Source organism: Halichoerus grypus, chromosome 1, assembly GCF_964656455.1.
Source record: "Halichoerus grypus chromosome 1, mHalGry1.hap1.1, whole genome shotgun sequence".
In the NCBI taxonomy this organism is placed as follows: Eukaryota; Metazoa; Chordata; class Mammalia; order Carnivora; family Phocidae; genus Halichoerus; species Halichoerus grypus.
In genome coordinates this window covers 30,649,772-30,668,164 of record NC_135712.1, presented here as the reverse complement: position 1 = coordinate 30,668,164, position 18,393 = coordinate 30,649,772, and the positions used below count along the sequence as shown (strand labels likewise).

The window sequence follows — 18,393 nt, the reverse complement described above, 5'->3', positions numbered from 1 at the left end:
TGATGAAACTGTACCAACACTAATATTAATAATAGCCCTTAATACTGATTATTAATTTTGTGCCACACATGAGAGCTAAGGTATTTACAATGTAAATACCTTTAGATTTGTTGATTTAATCACACCTTGTTTCTTTTCATCATTATGATAATCTAAGAAGATATGAATAGGAACTGTTCATTTATAGTAAAGGCTTAGTGAGGGTACGTTAATAGGTCAAGGATACATGATAAGAAATTGATGGGGTCAGGATTCAAGGCTACAGAGTTCAATTCCAGAACTTTAAACCACACACTCCATCAGCAGCCCCTCTGGAAAAGCCACCCACAAAGTCGAAGACCAGCCTAGATGATAAAGCCACAACACCACTGTGTTAACTGCACTGACTTACTGGCTCATCTTCCACCATACCTTTGTGTCATTGTCCTTATAATTTTAACAAGGCCAGAGGGTCACAAAAACTTCAGATGGAAACAAAGGCAAAGGCAAATACATCACCTGGTTTCTTTTTTCATTTTAAAAGTATCCGACAATGACGTGAATGTATATTATGCCTATGAATATTAAATAAAGGGTTTTATTCACAACCAAAGTTGTTATCTGAATAACAATGCTAATTTAATTTCTATTGTAGGAATACCTCAAGCAATTTCAGAGGTTTTAAATACAGAGAACAAAGAATACCAACAGTTACACCAATATCCCATCTAATCGGAAAGGTAGCCATTTCCAGCTTGTAAAAACAGTGGCAGTAACTTTTAGTTAAACTGAATAGCTAGTAAAATTGGGATTCTTTGAATCTCATTAAATCTAGATATCAGATTTGCAATAATGTTTTTTTTCCTTTGCCTTAAATATTTGAATTTAGCTGCTAAAAGGGATTTTTTTTTATTGCTATCAAGTAGAAATTTGATTACTGATAAAATTTGATACAACGCTCTGGGGCATATAAACCACAACTGAGAAAATACCCAGCTTTATTGTTTTTCAGACTACCCAACTGCAACTGCAAGTGTCCTCAAAATGTCATCAACAATAAACTGCAAAAGGCTTCACATCTCCTCATTAAACAGTCTCCCTAAGGCACTGGGCTGTAAACAGAAATTGCCTGGTTCCTAAGATGGAGCTTATGAATTCAGACATAGACACTGGCACTTTCACTAAACACAAAAGTTTATATTTTGAATCTTATTTATGTAGCAATCAGTGCAGGGTTCATAGAAGCAAAAAAAAATCACTCTAGATAATTACCATATTAATGGGCTTAATATATTTCTGTCATATCCCAAACATCTAGTGCACATTTTGAAATGTAGATTGGAGACTGTGTATTCCTGATGCCCACCGGCTCTTTTTTTTTTTGTCAGAGTCAACAGTGCCCACCCCCAGGACAGAAGACACATCTCACTTTTTCACACTGAGTGACAAAAATCTACATCAGATAGCATATTATACATGAGTTACCTTTTCTTTAAAAAATGGATGAAACAAGTCAATCAAATATTAAGGAACAATGTCACATGGCTAACTTATTTCATGTTGGAATTTAGAATCATTAACATTAAAAAAACACTACTACTTTTCAAATAAACGAAGAATATTACTGAAGGGGGACAAGATAATGCTCAGTAAATACATATTTTCACAACCTTTCATCAGATCAAAATGAAATTTCTTTGGTTGCCTTTCAAGGCTTTTATGACCACCCACTGAACTTTTCATTTTTTACTCTTGTGCCTGAGCCCTATACTTCCAAATGATCTTCTAATAACCTCCTCAACACACTCCATGAATGTCTACCTCTCTTCATTTATCTAAATGTGCTTCTTTTTTTTTTAAAGATTTTATTTATTTATTTGACAGATAGAGACACAGCGAGAGAGGGAACACAATCAGGGGGAGTGGGAGAGAGAGAAGCAGGCTTCCCGCTGAGCAGAGAGCCCGATGCGGGGCTCGATCCCAGGACGCTGAGATCATGACCTGAGCCGAAGGCAGACGCTTAACGACTGAGCCACCCAGGCGCCCCTAAATGTGCTTCTTTACCATAGTCCTGGTTCAGTTATAAATGACTGCCGCTCAAATCTACATATGACCCTTCACAACATGCTGTGTAATTACTAGACATAAAGCATGCCCAGTTCTAGACCATTCTCTGTCACGGCATGGACATCAAATCACCAAATTAAGTGGTACCTTGCAATACGCCTTACATTTGGACTTTGAGGTGAAGTGGGGGGGACCAATGCTTTAACTTATATTGAGAGGTGTGTGTGTGTGTGTGTGTGTGTGTGTGTGTGTATGAAAGTAGCAAAATTACTAATTTGGGAGAGAAGGAATTCAGTTTGAATTTGTCTAATGCTAAAGTTCATGCACTTCAGCCTAACTGAACTTCTATTATTTCTATGAACCCTTCCTTCACACCTCTAAGTTTCAGAGTTATGAGAATTAAATAAGATAATATATGTCAAGCACAGTACATATTACCCTCAGCTCCTATTGCTTATGGCATTGGGCTTCCCCTCCCATGATACTAAAAGTAGACACAGGTTATAATCTCAACACGGTCAGTGTATATCAACGGAATTATGGGGTCTGCTTAACTCCTTAAATTGGCTGGACAAATTGGGTGAATGCACGTCTTTTTTTTTTTTTTTTTTTTTTTAAGATTTTATTTATTTGTGAGAGAGAGAATGAGAGACAGAGAGCATGAGAGGGAGGAGGGTCGGGGGGAGAAGCAGACTCCCTGCTGAACAGGGAGCCCGATGTGGGACTCGATCCCAGGACTCCAGGATCATGACCTGAGCCGAAGGCAGTCGCTCAACCAAGGTGCCCTGGTGCCCTGGCCACCCAGGTGCCCTGGCCACCCAGCCACCCAGGTGCCCTGGGTGAATGCACATCTTTTAAACCTTGTGGAAAGTATAGACCCAGCAAAAGGTACAGGGCAGTGCAGAATCGGAACTACGGTAAAATACTCTGGAGACAAGGCCAAAGAACTCACTTTCACCAGACTGAACTCTCTCTTTCGCAATTGCTCTTTACTCTACTTATGGGTAAAGAGCAGCCTGGAGGATGTTTAGGTTTCATAAATGATATGGGATCACTCTTAATGTAAAGGGATCCTACCTAAACAAGAGTTTGTGTTGTTCCATTAGTCTGAACATAAGAATCAGTAGTATTTGTTATATTTGGCCATGTGGGCAAGAAGTGAATCTTAAATTCTCAAGCAGAAGGAGAATAAAAATAGAAACAGAAGTTCCCAGAAATCTGCCTGCTCTCGCCTCAAATTTTATCCACATGTATCTGTCTAGCAAATCTTACACCTGGTATTTCACATTCCATCATCTTTCTCCTTATTAAAAGCTTCGATGCTTATTTACTCCGTGCCAAATTAGCTTCAGATTATTTATTTTTATCCTTAAAAGAAAGACTACATCAATATCAACATTAGAACATTAATTAATGAAGAAAATCCAACTGCCAAACCCTGTTTAGGCATTAACATGTGTGTTTTAAGGAAACTCGGATCAACACATCAGAAAGCAATACAGTGTAGAGAAGTTCAGTGGTTTTGACAAAAGAATGCAAGAGAAAGAAAAAATAAAGAGCTGAGTCCCAGCATTGTTCTGAGATTACTGCCAAACTATCACAGATTTCAGCAGTTTATGAAAACAGTATTTTGTGTTTTCAAATATGCTCTTAAATTTTTCACAGGATGTATCAGATGGGATGCATTCTTGTCATTTTTGGAAAATGAGGAGAAAACAGGCATGCCAAAGACCAAGAACAGCATGTGGGAATAACACTTTACATGCTATTTTTATGCCATTTTTTTTTCCTAGAGTATAAAGTGTTGTGAGACATCAGCAGGGGCAATGCAGTGTTAAAAGGTTTTAAACTATATATCTATCTCTTTTATTGCATTGAAGTGCCCTGCTACATTTTTAACATATGCCATTATTATTAATGCTAGCCCATCATCATTACTGTAAATTAAACAGCAGATCAATTGCCACATAATAGCATAGCAAAGGGTATATAGAAAAATGATGAAATGCTGGCAGGTGATTCATATTTTTAAAAAGCTAGATTAAAACTTTAGATTTGGTTAGATGCTGTCGGTCAATAAATTCTGGCTTAATAGTGTGACCCTATAGGATATGAGTAGGTGTATTGTTGCAGCTCATAAAAAACTGACATAGCAAACTGGTTCCATGTTTTAAAATATTAATTTGCTTCACAATGTGGCCTAAACTTTATTCATAAACTCAATGGCAGCATGTGGTTAATTACTCAATTCATTGAGTCCTTATGGTAGCCTCCTATGCGTCTCATCATCACAGGTTATGGGCTTATGGCAATTTCAGCAGGGGAGGGCGGGTTGGGGAGTAGGGGGCATGTAGAGGATAGAGGGAGAGGCAGAATGAGGTGGGTACAACAGGAACATTTCCAGTCTTTTACTGTTTGATACAACATGTAAAGGTAGCTACTAAACATAATTTCAGAAATAATTGCCCCATGTGCAGCCAAGATCCAGAAACATGTTGTCATACTTTGACAAGTAGGGTCCCTGCATGCACCTCCCTCTTCTCTTCCCCACACATGGTTCCTGTTCTCAAGGGTATGGTCTCAATCTGCAAAATGAGGTTGCAACAATGGAGAAGGGATAAGGAAATAAGAAAATCTCAAACTATACATTATCCTCAACATAGTTCTCTGTGTTTCTCTGAGGTCCAGCATACTACTCCCAGAAGGCATAGACTTGCCTCCTAGGAATGGTACACTGAATGAGACAACTGAGGGTTGTCCCAAGGAATAAAGGTATTTTTCCCTCCACTACTGGATCCACAACATGGGCTAGAAATATTCTTATAGAACTATTATTATACAAAGAGGTTAGACTTTGATAGTACTAGTTTTAAGTATATTCAGCTACATTATAGGTTAAATAGGCTTTGGAGGGCTGTTCAGGAAACCTAATTCTTATAGAAAACCCATTCTTTTTTTTTTTTTTTTTAAGATTTTATTTATTTATTTGACAGAGAGCTAGAGAGAGAGCACGAGTAGGCAGAGTGGCAGGCAGAGGGAGAGGGAGAAGCAGGCTCTCTGCTGAGCAGGGAGCCAGAGGTGGGGCTCAATCCCAGGACCCTGGGATCATGACCTGAGCCGAAGGCAGCCGCTCAACCAACTGAGCCACGCAGGCGCCCCTAGAAAACCCATTCTTACAGAACAATGTTTTTATGGTAAATGACATCCCAAGTTCCAAGTTGTCTATGATTTACCCATGGACTTTTACACTATGTTTCAGTTGTAAATTGGGAACGGTCTGCACTCTGTTCCTTTATGATATGAAGTACTTTTCACCGCAACAGTTAAAGCAAAAGGCTCATTGTCGGTTCTTGGAACACAGAATGGGTAAGCCAGTCTTCAAAGCAGAATTTCCATCAAGGAGGAATTCGAATAAAACCCAACAAGGAGGAAAAACAGCAAATGAGGGGCACCTCTCGCACCACCAGGGAGACTTTGCAGGAATTAGCTTGTGTTGTGTTAGTTCTTATCCCTGAAGAAGCACGGCTAAGCTATTTGAAGCTGCTTTCTCAGAGGGATTATCTCCTTCAATCTGTTTTAATCACAACTAAATGCTTTCAATTGCTATATACTGAGCTAAAATTAGAGAATCAGAATTTCGCTAGATCTCTGTGATTTGGTTGAAAAAAGAAATACACGCACACACACATACACATAAATGCACTCTCAAAATTAAATTGTCATCTTCCATTGTTCTCCTTAATCAGGAAATATAAAAAGGTTGTATTTTTAAGCAACAAAAAACAAGATCCACGCATATGCAAAAACATTATACATGAAAATGTTTTAGAGTTTAGAGGTGATTTTAAGAAACAAATACATTCTTTAGAAAATGACTCCATTTGCAGGTGATTACTGTGGTTAAAAATAAATAATCTGAAAAACAGAATGGCAAACTGAGCTACAATTTATAGAATAGATATTATTTCTTGCTTACTTTGCCCATTACTGAGATTCTGTATTAACCACAAAAATCCTCACATATTTATTTACTACTCCACCAATTCTTAATGTTCTCAAAGAATGTGTTAATCTATGTGCTGTGATGAGAGAACTGGTCACTGACCAGTTCCCTTTACGATTAGAATCATTCCATCAGATACAAGCTTGCTCCAGAAAAGCTATGAGGATGATAAAAATCCTAACTTTGTTTCAGTGAGTATTTGTCAGACATTACAAATTGTTAATTGCTATTTTCCTTTGATGAAATGAAAAATTATTTTCTTGCATTAAAACTAAAAAACTAAAAACAAATAAATTGAGGCTCAATGAAAGAATTCCATCCATCTAGAATCTTCAATTAAAATGAGAGAAGCAGTATAACTCAAGATGAAAGCATGGACCCTGGAACTAGATTGTTTGCATTTGAATCCTGGTTCTACTGCCCTCAAGGAGTGTAATCTGTCCTGTCAAATAAAGATCAAAGTAATACTACTTATCTTGTAAGATTGTTGCGAGGATTACATGAGCAGGTAGCTTAATAAGTGCAACCACTAAGAGCCCAATAGATGGTTACAATTCATATTTATGTGAACCAAGTTTAAAACAAAGGATTACACAACAATAAGCCAGGTGAATTTTTATTCTCAATTATCGCCACCCCCAATTCCAAGACTTTGATGCTACTTTATGGACATCAATAGGTTCACATTTTGCCCAAGATGTAGAGCTATCAAGTAATTTTATGCTCACATCAGTTGCCTCTTGACAGCTCTAAGATATGAAATAACAAGCAGTCAACATCAGTGCTCTTAAATCAAGCCCAAGGGCCCCCATGGCACCAGACAGTGTCAGCTTGTTACTGCTAAGGAAATGTCAGTCCAGTCAAAGTGTGGTGTGGTTGTCAAATTCCTGGTTGGGTCTGCCCTGGTATCACTAACATTCTATAAGGTAACATTCATGAAGATGCTGTAATGTTGCTAAAAACCCTGAAGTAGTATAGCCGAGCTGGCTCTTGGAGTTCAAGTAACTTGTCTGACTTCTTCCATCACTGGAATTCCTCCCTCCACTAGACAGGTTCATTTTCTCTGTGTTTAGGCCCAAGATTTAGGATCAGAGAGCATATTTTCTCCCTGCAAACGTTATAAGAATTTGTATAGATTCAGACATCATACACACGTGATTACTGACTATGGTTTACAGTGCTAACGAACCACTTCTTATTTACTTCTTAAATGCTTTGGCTTTCAGAATTACTTCTGTCTGACCCCTTATATCATAACTGCAGTTTAATTTCCTTCCACTTGGCACTGACCCTGATATCCTGCTATTATCCATTCTCACCCACAGCATCTTTGTAATGGCAAGTATCACTTACCTCTAAGGTGACATATTGGTTGAATCCAAGGGTCTTATTAGAGATTTTCTCTTTTTATTTAATTTTAAGAATAGTTTCCAGGTAATACATATGCTCATTTAAAAGATCCATTTATTTTTTTGCTACGCCTATAAAGTATGGAGAAATTCTGACTGTTTCAACTTTCCCATCAACAAGCCCATTTCTAGGCTCTATGCCACAAAAAATAATAGAATGTGTTGGCTGTTCTCAATCCTATTTTGCCAGTAAATATCACTGCTCATAGATCCAGTTTTTCATTACACTTGGCGAAGACCTTTAGTAGCATTTAAGGGCTTCAATTCCATCGTGCTGTACAATGACCAATCAGAGTTCCATCTTTTGAGCCCGTGCTAGGAAACTACATTCATCACCACACTGCAGTACCTGGATCTCATCCTTTGTTGACACTTACAGACAGTCCCCTGTGACTTTTATCATGAAGAGTGTGTTAGGGTTAGAACCGGTTTATAGTCTATGATCATTAATCTAAAGTCTCACCGTGGACTTTCCTGTGCAGCAAATTGCAAATCTCCCTCACCTTCTTCATATACCAGTGTCAAAGGAAAAACTTACATCTGTGCTATAAATCAATTTGAATATATGGTAACAGAAACAAACATATGGGTTAAATTTCCTTGAAATTACACATGGTTATAAAAATTGACCTAAAAAAAGCACTTGGAAAAACATGTTTGGGATTTGATTGAACAAAAATATTTTAAAATATCTCAAGCTGTTTGGCAAATTTCAAAAATGCCAAGTGATTTCCAAGTCTACTCACAACATCCTTTGTCTAACATGAGTCTTTCAAAGCATGAAAATGTGTGTGTGTGCGTGTGTGTGCGTGTGTGTGTGTGTATGCATGATTGAGAGAGAGAGAGAATGAAACAGTGGGCTTTGTAACCATCTTCAGGAGTTTCATCTATAAAACACACTAAAGAATTTTTCTTAAAAAAATGTTATCACTATTGCAAATATTTATCAGGTACAAGTTCAGCTCTACACACAAGTAGATTCCAAAGGTAGGTACTTGGTGTGATTAAGTAATGCCAAAATTATTTGGCACGAATTTTCTTAATCAAATGGCACATTTTCTTCAGAAAAAAACTATCCATTTCAGTTAATTTGGGGAGAAGGCACAGGTTAAAATGCAAATGTGTTACTCTATTAGCATGGAGTAGCTCCTCAGATCACATACTTGATCTCATCAGATACTTGATAGCAGGGGCTTAAAATAACAGCTGTAAGAGACAATTAAGCCTCAACTCAGGAAAGCAGATGAGACAAGTCAAGAGCATGAGAGCATTTCCAAGGAAAGGTTGATATGATAGTCTTGGGCAGTTGGAGATTTTTGGGTAGTGAAAATGAGGGTAAGCATGGGTGGTGTCCAGTATAGAGAATGTGTTTATGGACATGGGTGATAAAATTTTATTTGATGCAAGTAATTATGCCTATTTTTCATACCTGTAATTATTATATACATAGAGTATATATATACACACACATTATATATACTTTATATATAATATACATTATATATACTTCATATATAATATACATTATGTGTATATATACATACTATATATATGTATAATTGGCAGGTATAAGGGTACTATATATATATATATAAATATATATATATGTGTGTGTATAGATATATTCTCATAATGAAAATATGAGAGATTATAATATTCCAGCTTGAAAATGTCTATAGAATATGCATACAATATAGCCAATTGAACGAATTAAGGATATTATCTAAATAGGTGTTCATATATCTCCTGACATCACCATTTCTTTACTTATGATTGCCTAGCTCTTGGTCATCTATTTGCTAAATTTGCTTCTGATGTTATCTTCAGATGTTTATGTTCCTTCACATCAATGTGCAACTTTGTCACCAAAAACTTTCTTAAGCAGTATGCTAGGTAAACAACACTTGGAATTAGAACTGATAACTTCCAACCGACTTCAGAATAAAACCAAAGCTTTGACTGTATTAACTCTCCCATCACCATGACCTCTGTGGAGGCAAATTTTCTCAGCAATACTTTCAAATTTGAGTACCTCCTCATTCTATGTCTCCTTTAAGTCCTACAGTAGAGTGAGAAATGTAACTCCTTCCAAGAAACACTAGGTTAAGAAATCAAACTTAAACACAAGAATGTTATTTTACCAGGTAATTCTTGACGACCTGACATTGTGAGAATGAATCTGTAATTTTGCTAGATTGTTCATTTTCATGTTCATATTCATATGGGTCATATTCATGACTCTTACCTATCATGTAGGGGTCAAAACCTTATCTTCTTCCATTTGATAATTTATCATGCTATGAAACCTTTGCTTTAGTAAAGTTATGAAGGCATGTGTACCATTCAGCTCTGCCCAGATTAGTCAGATTTTTTCCTCTATACTTGAAGCCCCATTCTCCCTGATTGCTCACAACCACCCCCTGAAGCTCTTTCTGCTTTGGTAACACCTGTGCACTGTGCCCAATCTCTTGATCAATTCACCCACTCTTCTGTGCTTCACTGTCCTCTCTGGCACTCAGGACAGTGGCCACTCTATCCTTGGTGTTCTCTTCTAGTCCTTTATAGATAATTCTACTGATCCTGTCTCATTGCTTAGTCATCTGTTCACTGGCCTCTGGTTCGTCTTGCTTTACTTCCTCCACATTGTCTAGGGTATAGCACATTCTTGGTATTGCTTAAATACTTTCCAACTGGATAAGTGAATGTAAACAAACTGTAGTTATAATTACAACTCCGTACTCACCTCAAGTGCCGTTTAAATTCTAATGCTTAAATTTTAAATATCTAGTGCTTATACCACCTCTCTCTGAAATTTTTATCATTCTGAAATGTTTCAAGTATATACAGAAGCACTGCAAATATATCTACCACACAACTTTACACTTAACACTTTTTTATTACTTCGAACACATCTTATAAATGGGAAAAAAAATCCAGGATCCTTTTACTACCTTGTTAGTCAATTAGAATCCTTTCATTTGGAATTGTGTGTTGTATTTGTGGTTTACTGGAGAACAAATGCATAATAAAGTACTTTTGTCCATTTGTTCATTTCTGAGATTGAGTTTAATAATTGAAGAGATTCTTAAGTTTTAAGGAACGCAATTTTAGTTGCAAGCCACATTCTTTAATATATTTAATAAATAAATTATACATATCAGATAAAGTTTTTTAAAAAGATAATGAAAGGAAGTTTTCAAAAATGGTTTGGATCATAGTCTATAAGTGAAATACCACGTTTGACCACTAGAGGGAAGCTACTTTCAAACTCACAAAGAATTATTTTTCCCCCCTTGTGATTCAACAAGTTCCCATCCTTGTCTGGTCAGGTATTTGGTCAACATACTAATCAGTATTCTTTATTAACAATAAACATGATTACAATGTGTAATCAAATAAGAGCCCTATTTTCTAAGAGCGAGAAACAAAGACCCATATAACTGGCAACTACTGTTTGCGTCCCTCTAGAGGCAAAGGGAAATCTATTTGCCTTGAGAAAGTGGAAAGAGATCAGAGGCAAAAGACAGAAGCAGCACCAAAGTGCAATCTTACCCCTTTACCATCTGTCACAGTCACTGCCATTCCCCAAAGGCCATGTTTAAAAATGAGACAAAAGGGAGCTCCTAAGAACTTGAAAAAGACAAGAGTTCTGAATCAAACTGAATATTAAAATTCAACAATACCAGTTAGAAACGGCTAAAAATCAAGAAGAAAAATGTCTTCCAGTATAAGCCCATAGCGAGGAGAAGGCTTGTAAAACAAGTAGGGAAGGAAGAAGAGAATGAGCCCAAAATAAAACCTTTAGAACTATGTATTTCATAGAACATGACTGTGTATCTTGAAATTTATTTTCTTAGTGTATTGAATTAAAATGTACAGACATACTTTCAAGAATCATTACACTGCTATGATTTGAACAGATGAATTCATATTATATGTAATAAATTTCTAATTGTTCAGCTGTTATATCCCAACAAAAATCCCTCAGGCACACAAATGCAGCAAGCACTAAGTTATGAACTGACCACACTATCTTTCCAGGTTCTCAGCTCTCCACCACTTGGGGGCAGACTAAACAGCATCAGGAAAAGGAGGATAAGCAACATTATCAACAGATTTCTGTAAGTGCTATTTAAAATACAAATGGATGAATGGAAGCAACTTCACTTCCATTTGAATCTATCTCACATATAACTGGTGAATGAAGACATTATGACCCAGCCAGAGTATCATTTGAATAATTTCATATTGAAATTTTACAGGAAAAAAAAAGCCATGTTCAGTCATGCCAGTCTAGAGAGTCTTTTTTTTTTTTTTTTCTGTTTCCCTGCACTCTTCAGAGGTTTTAACTAAAGCTGTCTTACCAATAGAAGAGTCCGTTATAGTACAAACTTCCGAACAGCCAATGGACAGATTTCAAATGGCTAAATCTCAATGACCAAACAAAGGCTTAGGTTGTAAAGATAGTCCATGCTTGTTCTGTCAATCAGCACGGGCAATTAGGGATCTGTTTGCAGCAAGTCAGGCAGGTCCAAGGACAAATCCTCTCTTACTTAAATTAGGAGATTTCTATAGGTACACCTGATCAATGACTGAAGTCATCATAATAAGAATCTGTATTTCCAGGCATAGAAGAAGTATTAAATATAGAATATAAAAAATTGTTATTTCTCTGCCCATAATTAGATTAATGTATGAATAAAATGTATCAGAGTTCTGTGGATTCATCTTTTGCTCTCTTCAGAGTCAAAGGATGGATTTCCGAACACCTGATATGTGAGCAATTAAGCTCATAATGGGCTTGGCCTATACCCATATTGTCAATGAAGTAAGACCAAATTAAAATGAGAAATAGAAACATAATTACTTTCTAGGTATTATAATATTGGACAAGGAGCACAGGCTAATCAAGATCATTCGTCATGTCTCTAGAAGATGGATCCACAGATATAAATGGAAAAATATAGAGATTGATAGAAGATGAATGATAACCACTCTCAGAGAAGAACCTTAAAGGCACTAAAGTCATTCTGATGACCTGAAGTACAGTAATTGATAAATATTATTACCTTGACATTAATTTCAATAAAACATCAATAATCTTTAACTTCTTAATCATAAAACATAGAAAAAACATTCACTGGTTGGTGGTAGCACCCACTACTCACAGAGTGATTAGCATATTCTAGGCATTGTGTTTGGTCATTCAACTCCACATGTATTGTCTAATTGAGGACTTGAACTTGTGAAGAAGATGCCATCTTATTTTACAAAAAACTGAGGTTAGAGATGTGAAGTAATTTGCAGAAATGGTAGGGACCTGGTGTGAACTTAAGTCAGTTTCACTTTAGAACCTATAATTTCTGTTTACACTGTTTCTTGTTAATGGTTTGGTGCGATTCCAGCCCAGCGAAATAGCAACTATAAGTAATAGAAATATTACACCATTATTATCCATTATGATAAAATAGTCCTTTTTGGCAGAGACCACCAGTTTTTGGTGTAATACTTGTATTTTCCTTTTCTTTTTTATTAATAGAACCCTAGTTCTAGTAGTGACAAAACTACACTGCTCAGTCTTCCTTGCAATGTGAGGCCTTGTAAAATGCTGGGTAGAAAATTTAGGCAAAAACACTGACTCTTTTACAAAGGGAACAGACTCACTATCCACTTACTCTTTAGCTTTTTGTCATTCTCATTATTCTGTAAATAAGATGCTGTGCAGACCTTCTTGCAAACCATGTAGACTATTAGGAGAGGAAGTCCAAAAACAAAACAAAACAAACAAACTTGCGGGCACCTGGGTGGCTCAGTTGGTTAAGCGGGTGCCTTCATCTCAGGTCATAATCCCAGCGTCCTGGGATCGAGCCCCACATCAGGCTCTCTGTTCAGCAGGGAGTCTGCTTCTCCCTCTCCCTCTGCCCCTGCTCTCTCTCTAATAAATAAATAAAATCTTAAAAAAAAGAAAAAAACAACTTGCAAACACATTGGGTGCATTAATCCAAATTTTCTTTATGACATGAACTCTCAGATATCTTTTACTAGCAGTTGAATAAAATCCCTAACTGATAACAGCCTAGTTTCCTTAAATGTAAGGAAGTGGAAGATATAAACGCAAAGTCACTTCTAGCTCTTAAATTTTATGATTTTATTAGATTAGGCATCCCAAAGATAAAGAGAGACAAAGAATTCAACTTCACAGGCATTCACTGTTTGGTCCAACACTGTAAAATTTGATTATAAGTAAAGTCCAGACTTGTTGGAATTCATTACAGAATACCATTCACCCTTGGACCTTGTAACTCAAATATGTGAGAGCAGTTTGATCAGATAAAATCAACGTGGTCTGAATAATGAAATTTAATTTCCATTTAAAATTGTGTGCTTGTTTATATAGTGTCACACTTAACAATGCTTCTATTTATGTAGTTATATTAAGACGGGTCTGCAAACAAGACCTTCATGCAGTTCCAAGTTCATAGCATTAGTTTGTAAAGGTCGATTTTGGTTTCTCCATCTTACAAAAAAAGGAAACTGAGGATTGGAGACATGAAGTAACTTTATAAGTCACAGTAGTATGGTTTAGTACTCTTCTCCCTATACCACATTTTATTATTATTATTATTGTTACTATTATTATTTAGAATGTCCCTGCACTTACAAAATAATGGTAATGATTTAATCAGGCAGATAAATATGTCCAAACAGAGTGACTTGAAAATTGGTGTAAAAAAAAGAAATCTACTACTGACATTTAGTCAAAAAGGTCAAAAGAAAAGCTTATTTTTAATAAATAACCTACTACCATATTCCGTATGGCAGTGTTAAGTATTAGTGTTTCTTTCCAATGAATTGAATAAAACAACTACATGATAACAATTTCTCTGTTGGCCCTCCCACCTAAAGTGGACTGATATATGTTGCTTTGTGTACAATCTCGTTGAAATATAAAAAATAGATGACACATTTTTAACATTTCCTTGTCAGCCCTGTGATGTTAGTATTCTATGATTCATGGTCTCTAATACTTACAACATTACATGCAAAACATGACATTCTATGATTCATGGTCTCTCTAATACTTACAACATGACATGCAAAACACAGAAACTGTAAGTCTCAGGAAATGGTCAGAAAATACCCTGAACTCTTTGATAGCAGAATCTCATGTGTTAATCTTAATCCTGTTGAATCAATGTCATAATTATTGGGCTTAGTTACTAATGACACATTGACTAATGTTTGTTTTGACTTAAGACAAAACACCTTAAAACAAAATAAAATAAACCCCCCCAAAAAACAAAATGAACAGACACATCAATAATAGATAGAAGAGAACCCTGTTGAAAGAATATGAGGTCAAGGCAAGATGCAGTTTTTAAAAGGTCAATAGACTAAATATGGAGTCAAATCAGCATCTGGACTAAATAAAGTGGGTAGAGATGGGTCTATACTGGGGTTGGAGATTGGTAGTTAATATCTGTATAATCATTATCAGAGTATGCCAAATGGTTGTGGTTGTCCCCTCCATCCATATACATGACTAGACTGCCTTCTGACTTCTCTGGGGCTTTGTGTGGCCATGGGACTTGCTGCAGCCTATGAGTGGGGAGCGAATATGGCATGTATTACTACAGACTAAAGCATTTATGCTGATGCAACATCCTCTGGAACTCTCCTTTCCCTCTGCCATTGTCATAGGGTGTCAACATTCCTTCACCCTCAACAGTGACGGAAAGTCAAGGACCCAGTCAGCTTGCAATAAGTATTTAAACCGAGGGAGTGACAAAAACTTTTTTTTGCCTTAAAATCACTGAAGTTTTCAGACTGTTTATTACCACAGGACCCCTAACCCATCTTGACTGATAAAATAAAAATTGGTACTTGAAATAATGTATGTAGACGTATGCTTTATCTTGTTCCTTTAATCTTTCCTTGACGGAGGGTGGAGTAGGTTACACCATTTTCACGTAAGAGGCATTTTCTTTTATTGAAAACAGCTGTTAGGTTCCAATTAGACATCTTTGAAAATGAAGATAAGCTTCGTACTGTCAGCTGTGAAATTAAGCATGACTCTAAAAACCATCAGGCAAGCTGGATAAAGGTCGTAGATTTATAGATTTGGTGATAATTAAGATTTCTGAATTTTAAAAAAATGTGTGTGTTGAATCATTTCCATGAGTACCTGACATACTGAATTCTGAAGTGCGGTTTTCTATATCATTCTCACGATAGAAGAAGGACTGTTTCCTCTCTTTGCTCAGGGTAGACAATTTTCACTCACTAATAATACAAACTATGTGTACTTCTCACTAAAGATAGTTGAAGTTTCACATAAGAAGACATACAGTCATCAAACTCTTCAACTTGTAATGAGGAATCTATCTTTTATACTAGATGGCCAGAGGACAAAAATGATGAATTATCTGACTTTTCTAGGCACACTCACTCAAAACTCTTAAAAGAGATAGGGTTTCTATTTTACTGTCTTACTACTTCCATAATGGTTTATGTGTGAATTGAAAGGTAAGACAAAAAGGACCCATTCACTTTCTCTTGTGTTCTTGGTTAGATACAGGAATATGAGTTTTTCTATTTTTTCTTCCTCTTTTTCAAGATTTTATCTATTTATTTGACAGAAAGAGAGAGAGAGGGCACAAGCAGGGGGAGCGGCAGGCAGAGGGAGAGGGAGAAGCTGAGCAGGGAGCCCAATGCAGGACTCGATCCCAGGACCCTGGAATCATGACCTGAGCTGAAGGCAGACGCTTAACCGACTGAGCCACCCAGGTGCCCCAGTTCTTCTATTCTTCTAAAGGCATTTATAAACCTGGCTTCATAAAATACTTCCAAAGAATACAGATAAAGTTTATCATTTGCAAACAATACATGGATGATATGAGGCATAATGGGGATTAAAACATACCTGAAGCCACTGACGGATTTTTTTTTTTTTAAGTAGGCTCTACACCCAATATGGGGCTTGAACTCATGACCCTGAAATCAAGAGTCATCCAGGTGTCCCAAGGTTGTTCTAAAAATAGCTCAGGTATGGGGGGGGGATGGATAAAGGGAATCAAAATGTACAAACTTCCAGCTATAAAATAAATAAGTCATAGAAATCTAATGTATTACCTGTTGACTACAGTTAATAATACTGTATTGTACATTTGAAAGTTGCTAAGAGGGTCCCTGGGTGGCTCAGTCAGTTAAGTGTCTGCCTTTGTCTCAGGCCATGATCCCAGGGTCCTGGGATCGAGCCCCACGTCGGGCTCCTTGCTCAGTGGGAGGTCTGCTTCTCCCTCTGCCCTTCACCCTGCTTGTGCTCTCTCTCGCTCTCTCTCTTTCTCAAATAAACAAATAAAATCCTAAAAAAAAAAAGTTGTTAAGGAAATCTTAACAGTCTTCATCACAGGAAAAAAATAAATTGTAATTACGTATGGTGACCGATGTTAACTAGACTTATTGTGGTAATCATTTCTCAGTGTATGCAAATACTGAACCATTATGCTGTACACATGAAATTAATCTAATGTTATATGTCAATTATACCTAAAAAAAATGAAAACAATTTAAAACATAGCCTAGGTATGTAATGACAAAACTATTCAATAAACAAATCATTTCCATAATTGTTTTTATTTATGTAGTATCAAATGTTATAAAAATAATCTGAAAAAAATCTGGAGTTCGACTGCCTTTCATGTATATGAGTAACTACTAAAGGAGATAAAATTTTTGAAAACTGTAAGTTTTCTGAATTATTTATTTTGAGAGGATGATGAAAAAGTGAGATAGTTGTTAGTAGAGAACAACTGGTTATGGAAAAGAGTTAGTGATCAAAATTAAGGCATAGCCTATCAAACAAAGATAAAAACCTTGAGAAATTAAGTAGTTTTGTTTTATTCAAGTGAATCAAGTTGAATTCCAATGTCCTGTGGGGAGTAATGATGGCCATGATGACTGCTATATAAGGACTTTTATTAAATATTGACTTATATTTTGTTCTTACTCATTGACCCAGTGGCTTCTAAATATTTTTAGCAACTATATTCACACCAAAAATTATGATGACCTTCACCAGATGATTTAAGAGGAAACAGTAGAAGTCAATTAAACAGCAATATATATTTCTAATTGACTGTATGTTGGAAAATACTATTGAGCAAGAATATGGCTCATCTTCTTTGATGTTGGCTGTAGCAACATTTTTCTAGATATGTCTCTTAAGGCAAGGGAAACAAAAGCAAAAAATAAACTTTCAGACTACTGCACAAAACCTCCTTTGTGCAGCAAAGGAAACCATCAACAAAACAAAAAGGCAAACTACTGAACAGAGATATTTATAAATGATTTATCCAATAAGGGGTTAATATTCAAAATACATAAAGAACTTATATAATACAATGCCAAAAAAATACCCAAAAAATCCAATTAAAAAAGGAGAGGGCCTGAACAGCTATTTTTCCAAAGATAGCATATAGATGGCCAACATACATGAAAAGATGTTCCACATCACTAATCATCAGGGAAATGCAAGTCAAAACCACAATTAGATATCACCTTATACCTGTCAAAATAGCCAGAATCAAAAAGACTAGAAATAACAAATGTTGGTGAAGATGTGGAAAAGAAGGTACCTTCTCATGCACTGATGGTGGGAATATAAATTAGTACAGCCACTGTGGCAAACAGTATGGAGATGCCTCAAAAAATTAAAAATAGAAATAGCATATGATCCAGTAATTCTGCTACTCAGTATTTACCCAAAGAAAACAGACACCAATTCAAAAAGATATGTGCATCCCTAGTTTTACTGCAGCATTATTTATAATATCCAAGAGGTGGAAACAACCCAAGTATTCATTAAAATAGATGAATGGATTAAAAAGATGTGGTACACACACACACACACACACACACACACACACACACACA

At 36.2% G+C, this 18,393-nt stretch overlaps 1 protein-coding gene across 18 annotated transcripts in view; it reads right to left on the bottom strand.

Annotated features, from left to right (window-relative positions):
• The window catches only part of ROBO2 (roundabout guidance receptor 2), a 1,625,448-nt gene that overhangs the window by 302,338 nt on the left and 1,304,717 nt on the right, over positions 1-18,393 (bottom strand). The window lies entirely within an intron of this gene.